This window comes from Solanum dulcamara, chromosome 7, assembly GCF_947179165.1.
Source record: "Solanum dulcamara chromosome 7, daSolDulc1.2, whole genome shotgun sequence".
Taxonomy (NCBI): Eukaryota; Viridiplantae; Streptophyta; class Magnoliopsida; order Solanales; family Solanaceae; genus Solanum; species Solanum dulcamara.
The window spans coordinates 67,011,786-67,019,339 of record NC_077243.1 but is presented as its reverse complement, the minus strand read 5'-3'; the positions used below and the strand labels follow the sequence as shown (position 1 = coordinate 67,019,339).

The window sequence follows — 7,554 nt, the reverse complement described above, 5'->3', positions numbered from 1 at the left end:
GTTGGTTAAGAGTTTAATTCACTCAAACTCCAGAACTACGTAGCCAACGTAGGATGGAGTCTATGCCTCTTAAGTCCCAAAAAGAGGACTTTGATTAGTGGATCCAAGATGGTGATGTCCTTTACCCTGGCAAGGTATTGGATGGATGTGGCAACGACATCGCTTCGTTGTATCATCACTAGCTCATAAGTGATGGTTGTCGGTTAGAGAAACTCCCAACTGAGTAAGCATTTCTTATTATTATTTTAAAATTTGCATTACATATTAATGTTGAGATGATGTTGAGTTCTGAGCTGAGTTTTCCTGAGAGGAATTTCTTGATATATGTCCTTACCTTCCTGTCATTTTACATACTCATACATTCCATGTACTGACATCATTCGACCTGCATCATTTTATGATGCAGATACAGGTGTCAGAGATCCTCAACAGGCGCATCATTGAAGATCATTATTTTTCAGCTATTTGGTGAGTCCTTCTTGTATTCGGAGGAACTCTCTATCCTTTTATTATTTTTGAGTATTATGTTTCTTTTAAGGTAGCCATGAACATGTCATTGGCACCATCTAAGAGTATTAGAGGCTTCATAAACAGAGTTTGATGATGTAATCAGAGTAGTTCTCCTTAGAAACTACTTCTTCTAAGAATTATCTATTTTTCCTTTGATGTTGATGATGACAAGCCCACATTAGTATTCTTAAGTCTTCCGCTGATGAACAAATGAGTAATGAGTCCAAGTGGTTCTCTCGAAAGCCAGAGATGGTTTCTGAGTGCCGACCACGCCTAGGGTACCCTCTCGGGGCGTGACACTAAGACTCAATGCTCATAAAACTCTATCCAATCGGTTCAATCTAATCATTTCGACAAATCTCATGTGGACCCCTATCAATTTATCAATTTTATCACAATCAAATCTTTCAACAAATCATACTATCCAATTGGTCTCAATCACATCTTTCAAAAGTAGTTAGATATACTTGTATAATAACAATTAGTTATGTTCCTATTTTATGCCCTTCACATTCATAGCTATTCCAATTCATGCTTTTCATTTCAATCAATACATATATATAATCATTTACAATCAATATATATATGGCTACAGTTTATGAAATAACATATCTTGTTCAAGAATTCAAGTCATGAAGATCATCGATCAATTAATAGTATGTAAAGATATTCTAGGGTTTTAGGAAAATTCAAGAAAACGTTCATGGAAGGTTCAAGTCTTTCACAATTTCTATCCAACACATCTATGGGCATATGGAAGAAGTCAATCCATATTTTAGGTTAACCTTACATACCTTAGAGTAGATTTTGAAGAAATCCTGATGTTAGGTTTTCAATGGGAAGCTTGAATCCTTGAGTTTTGAGAGGATTTTGTTTGAGATGATTTGGGAGAGAGGAGGGTGAAGATTAGGGTTATTTGAAGGTGAAAGACTGTAAAATTTGACCCCAAAACGTTTCAACTTCGTATATATAGATATTAGGTAATTTTCCCAAAATGTCTCTACAAAATCTGGAAAATTGGACAAGTCTGCGACAGATCCGCGATGCGGACTTGTCGCGCACCTTTTTAATCGACAAAAAATGAAATCTGGAAAAATTATCGAAGTTCGCTGCAGGTCCGTGACGCGGACTTATCGCGGACCTCTCTGGTCAACCAAGTATAACTTTTGACTCTGAACTCAGAAAAATGCAATCTTGGTGGCGTTAGAAAGAAGACTCAAAGACATTTAATTTGATAGGTCATTCCCCCCCTCCCAATTCATTATATTTTAGGAGATATGGTCATTTGAAGTTGACCCTTATACGAACTCATTCAAAAACTTAGCCGAGAGGAATTCTTTGGACTTGGCTTGGTTTTAGGGATTCCTTATGACCCTAAATCACATATAATATACTTTAAATACTTATGAATCGATCCTAGATCATATATACAATTTGAAGTCTTCGAGTTCAAACCTATACGCATATGAAGAATGGTCTGAATCTTAGCGTAGAAATTTTGAGGTGTAACATATTTTCATTCTGAAAATTCACAAAGTACCTACACAAAATGATAAAAAAAATTAAATTCAAATAATAAAATATTTAATGAAGTGAAAAAAATAAAAAAGTAGCATATTGGCCTTTACCTCCGTTACTTTTGTTTAAAAGATTAAAACAAGGAATACAATTCAACAAATGAAATATATTTTGGAGGAATAAAATAGGAAAAAAGATTGAAATCACATTCAATTAAATATTTGGAGATATTGAATTATTATTTTTAAAAGCAAAGAGATAATTTTGATAAATATACGTTGGAGAAACAATAAAAATATAAAAAAGGGAACTAGAAAAAAAATGGTATAACAAATGCGCCGGAATATTATTTGTTTTAGAGTGTGTGATTTGTGAATAATTTTAAAAAACACGTTCACTAGAATTCGAACTCAGACACATCCTGTGGCACCCGAGCAAATGGTCGCCAAACAAGTGAGAACAATAGTGTTTTTATGGCTACCAGTCTTAATATATATCATTACTAATTGAAAAAATCTAGAAAAAATGGCATGGATTAACAAACATAGTCTAGGTAATTTATAGGCATAGCTATAGTTTGATTTAATTGTAATTCGCCACTACCTTTTTCAGTTAATTTGGTGGCCCACGTTTTTTCAATGTATAATGAACTAACAGCTTAAAACTTATTATATATTTTTACTTTCTTTATCTATAATCTCTTTTTGCCATAGTTTCTCCTCTTTTTACTCAATTTTTAAAATTTAAAAGTTTCATCAGTTCCATCTCAATTCGTGATTCCAGAATTTCAGGGCACTTTTTGCAGTTTTTTTTAAAATTTTATTTTCATTTTGAAGTTTTTATCCTTCCTATTTAGGTTTGTTTTTGTATATGAAATGATTTTTTTCCAGTTTTATCGGAGTATACAATCAACCATGGTTGAAGAAACTCTTTCTAAGAGAATCGCTAGAGGTATACAAACTATCCGATAAAAGTTGGATGATTTTCCGTCATTTTCCTTGGGTTTAACTTAGGAATTCCAAGAAATTTCATGTTCTATTCCAAACTTCAATGTCAATCAACAAGAAATACGTTCAAAGAAGCGAAATGATCCATTGAAGATCCAACAACTCATGTATGTTAGTAATCCTGCTAGTTTTGAACATGAAGAAAAAAAGCAGACGAGCTATTGATTTCAAAAAACAAGCAAAATGCATCTGAAAAAAAAGTTATCCAATCTGATACAGTGGAACAATGACATGCACAAAGGATCGAGGTAGATTACATAAACTTATTTTTCTTACAAATTTTGTATGATGTTGTTAAGTGTATAAATATATTTGTATAATTCCTATTGGTATTTTTGATTTCCCCAAAAAATTAGTATAATGTTAATATTTGTATAAATATATTTGTATAATTTTCTCACAAATTTTTGATTTCCCCTAAAAATTTTGTATAATATTGATAATTGTATAAATACATTTGTATAATTTATACATATTTTTAATTTTCCCCAAAAATTTAGTATAATGTTGATAATTATATAATTATATTTGTATAATTCTTGCATATTTCTGATTTCTCCTCAAAATTAGTATAATGTTGATAATTGTATAAATATATTTGTATAATTTCTGCATATTTTCGATTTCCCCCAAAAATTAGTATAATGTTGATAATTGTATAAATGTGTTTGTATATATTTTACAATGCGTTGCATTTTTAGTTTTAACAATTTATTTTATGTATGATTTGTTAAGGAGTACAATTTATACTCAAACAAGCTCCACTCCATACTACTCATATACAATGATATAGAATATCAATATAATGGATGACTTGCGAATCAATCTGCCTGAAGATGCATTCAACAATTTTTGTGCTTCAAGTTATTTTTCTCAAATATCATCAATGCATTGTTGTCATGTCCAAGCGCAGTTGTTTAGGTGTTTTATGTTGAGAGAGGTAGAGGATAGTTTTACTGATGCATTTATGATAGACGTAAATGGAACTATTCTACGATTCACCCGTAGAAATTTTTCTATAGTTTCTGGCCTGAGGTGTAGTGATGATATTTACCAATTTGAGTTTAACAATGAAGAAACAAATAAGATTCTCCAAATATATTTTGGAGGCAAAATTTCAGTTTTGAAAGATGAATTTGTTCAAAGTTTTACTAACAAGATATGGGGCAACAATACCGATGACGCTTTGAAGTTCGGTATTTTATACATTATCCATATCTACATTCTATCTGAAGAGACAACTAACACAAATATAAATATATTAGACTTTGATTTGGTAGAGTCGGGTATGTCCATGGGGAAACAAAGAGTATAATGAGCTAACGAAGAATCTGCATAATAAAATGACAACGGAAGAAAAGTACTACAAAATTCATGGGTTCCCTGTTGCAATGCAAGTTTGGTTCTACGAATGTTGTTCGGCGGTTGACCGAAAGATTATTGTTAAGATTTCTGATCACATTTTAAAATCTTGAACTGGATCACCAAAATGGATTTTCCTCGCCTCAACTATTTCATGAAAGGGATGTTCAATGATGTCAATAATTCGGTATGTTTTTATCCTTATCTTTCATCTTAAATATATAATTGCAGATTTGTATAATGTATAAATTTATTCAAAATATAAGTTGTTATACATATATAATTAGTATGCAACAGGAATTCAAGTTGTATAACTGATTACTCAATATATTTTTTATACATATACAAAATAGCCTATATATAATTTACATGTAATAGGGGTCCAAATTGTATAACTGATTATTCAATATCTATTTCATAGTTATTCAAATAAGTTATCTTGCAGATTATACAATTAAATTTGTATATGTTGGAGATCACTTTTCAAAACATAACACCAACCCCCATGAAAATTGCAATCATTTCACTACCCCCTAAATATGTCCAATCAGATACAACTCCCTCACCACCATTTTCAAGGATTGAACCAGACGATGCTATCCAAGCACCCGATTCAGATGATGATTTTCAAGACCAACCATCAAAATCAAACAACAATAAGGGAAAAGAGAAAGTTGTATCTGATTCTGGTTCCTCACTTGTGAAGAGGAAGTCTAGGATGATTGCCTGTTATATCAAAGAATACTCCAAATGAATCCCTTCCACAATAAGATTTAAAAAGACCACTCATACATAGTGCTACTGCCTTACAACCAGCGAAGACTCATCCTCCGTAGCATAATAAAAAATAATTTATTGTTGTTCATAAGCCAATCATCAATCATCTTGCAGCGAGGAGAAAATCACCTGATACTCGTGCTGAACCATCAACCAACAATTCAAGTAAATTCAAGATTTCTCGTGAAGAATTTGATTTATTCAAATTGTCTGAAAGTATACTGTTTTTCGCACATGCATGATTCTTATGTGTTTATTTTTATATTTTTTAAAAATTTAAAAATTATTAATCATCTTGCATCGAAGAAGTCTAGGATAATTGCTTGTTATATCAAAAAATACTCCAAACAAAGCCCTTCCACAACAAGATTCAAAAAGACCACTCACACGTAGTGCTACTTTCTTACAACCTGCGAAGACTCGTCCTCCGAAGCACACTAAAAAATAGTCTGTTGTTGATCATAAGCCAATCATCAATCATCATGCAGCGAGGAAAAAATCACCTGATGCTCGTGCTGAACCATCAACCAACAATTCAAGTGAATTCAAGATTTCGCGTGAAGAATTTGATTTATTCAAATTATCTGTAAGTATACTGTTTTTCACACATTCGTGATTCTTATGTGTTTATTTTTATAATTTTTGAAAATTCAAAACTCATTATATTTCTAGGTAAATGAAGAGTTCAATGATTTAAAGAAATTGAAACAAGACAACTTCAATGTTGTGTTGGATGCAATCAACAACAAAAAATTGAGGCATAATAATTTTTTGTTTCAACATATATTCAAATTTATCCTATAAAAGAACATTATATATTTTGTAACTTTGTATTCACATTTCAGGATATTGATATAGAAATTTCATAGAATGAGCCAAATATCATCAATTATCAGTCTCCATTTTAGAATTCGTATTCGGGTTCAATTTCGTCATGTCCAGATCAAATGAGTAACTTAGAAAAACTTGAGGTAATAATCTTGTATAATAAAAAAATATATATGTATATATCTGAAAGCTTTTTTTAATCATGGACTTTATAATTTACTTTTTTATACATTCCACTTTTTGTCTAATATTTTTATTCAAATAACAAATAATTTTTGTTTATATAAAATTTAAACATGTTGATCAATACAAAAAGATTCATAGCACTGGCGACTTATCACGTGATGCAAAAAATTCTGAGGTTTCATTCTATCCTTTTAAATGTTTTTGTATATTTATTGAGACTGCTGAAACTTATATTTTTGGAGTTCTAAGATGTCTGTACAGAAGTTTCTCCCAATGAGCCAAATGTTAGCATGCATCAATCACCAATTCAGACTTTATGTTCGGTTACAATATTGAATCATCCAGATCAATCGAGTAGCGTAGAGAATAATAAGAACGTAATATACCTCATAACATCATCATAAACTCCAGTTATAAATAGAAAACATTACCTTAGCCGAAACTCGCCTCGGAAGTTCCGTTAGCACAGCTGAAACTTTGGGGCTGTTTGGTAACATTTTGGGCTACTCCAAACCATTAAATTTCGTTAAAAATACCTTCATAACATCATGGTATACCCTAGATAATTAATTCATGAAACGGAATCGAAGAACTTACCTCTTTTTCTCTCAAATTCGTAGCTTTCTCTATCTAGTTTCTCTAGTTTCTTCTCTTCCTTTCTCTCCTCTTCTCTTCTTTTCTAGACTTTTCTTGATAAGAATGAGGTGTGTGGCTGAATTGGTCATAAAACATATATATATAGGCCACCCTAGTGGTGACACGTGTCAAGCCCTCATTGGTGACACGTGTCAAGCCCTAAGTGGCGACACGTGTCAAACCCTCATTGGGACAACTCATCCCTTCCTCCAATCATGGACTGCCATGTGGCATGTGGGGCCCACATGAATTTTCTTGAACACTTTGTGAAATTCCCATTTTACCCCTAGCCTTCCACAATATTACCATGGGCCACTTTGCCAACTTTCCTTTTTGCCCTTTGCCTTTTCCAATATTTCCACACTATTAATGATCATAAATAATATTCATATCCAACTTGTATATTAAATAAATTTTGGAAGACGGTCATTCCCTTAACTTTACCACGGCTACCTTAAAACATCCAATCGTATAAAATACGGAATGTAACATCCTCCATGAGAAATTCCATTTTTTGCCACTCACCTTTTCTAATATTTCCAAGTTGAACTTCCAATTTAGTCATAATAATTTTGTATCCAATAAGATCAAACATAGCCTTACCCTTGACTTGTTACCGTTATCTTCAAAATATCCTAATGTACAAAATATGGGTTATAACATTTTTCACAAAAGAACTCAAAATTTTTAAAAGTATCATCTTTGTCAGAAAGAAACATAACTCAAGTAG

The 7,554-nt window shown here is 31.8% G+C and overlaps 1 long non-coding RNA gene across 3 annotated transcripts; it reads right to left on the bottom strand.

Moving 5' to 3' along the window:
• Positions 1-4,745: 4,745 nt before the first annotated feature.
• On the bottom strand, positions 4,746-6,901 carry LOC129896156 (uncharacterized). Of its 3 annotated transcripts, none has more exons than XR_008767916.1 (3): positions 6,620-6,901; positions 5,562-5,689; positions 4,746-5,315 (listed from the first exon to the last, which is right to left on the bottom strand). It is a non-coding gene; the product is annotated as an uncharacterized LOC129896156 (long non-coding RNA). The 3 variants fall into 3 exon arrangements; XR_008767917.1 differs by having other exon boundaries at positions 5,585-5,689; XR_008767915.1 differs by lacking the exon at positions 4,746-5,315 and having other exon boundaries at positions 5,484-5,689.
• Positions 6,902-7,554: the final 653 nt, after the last annotated feature.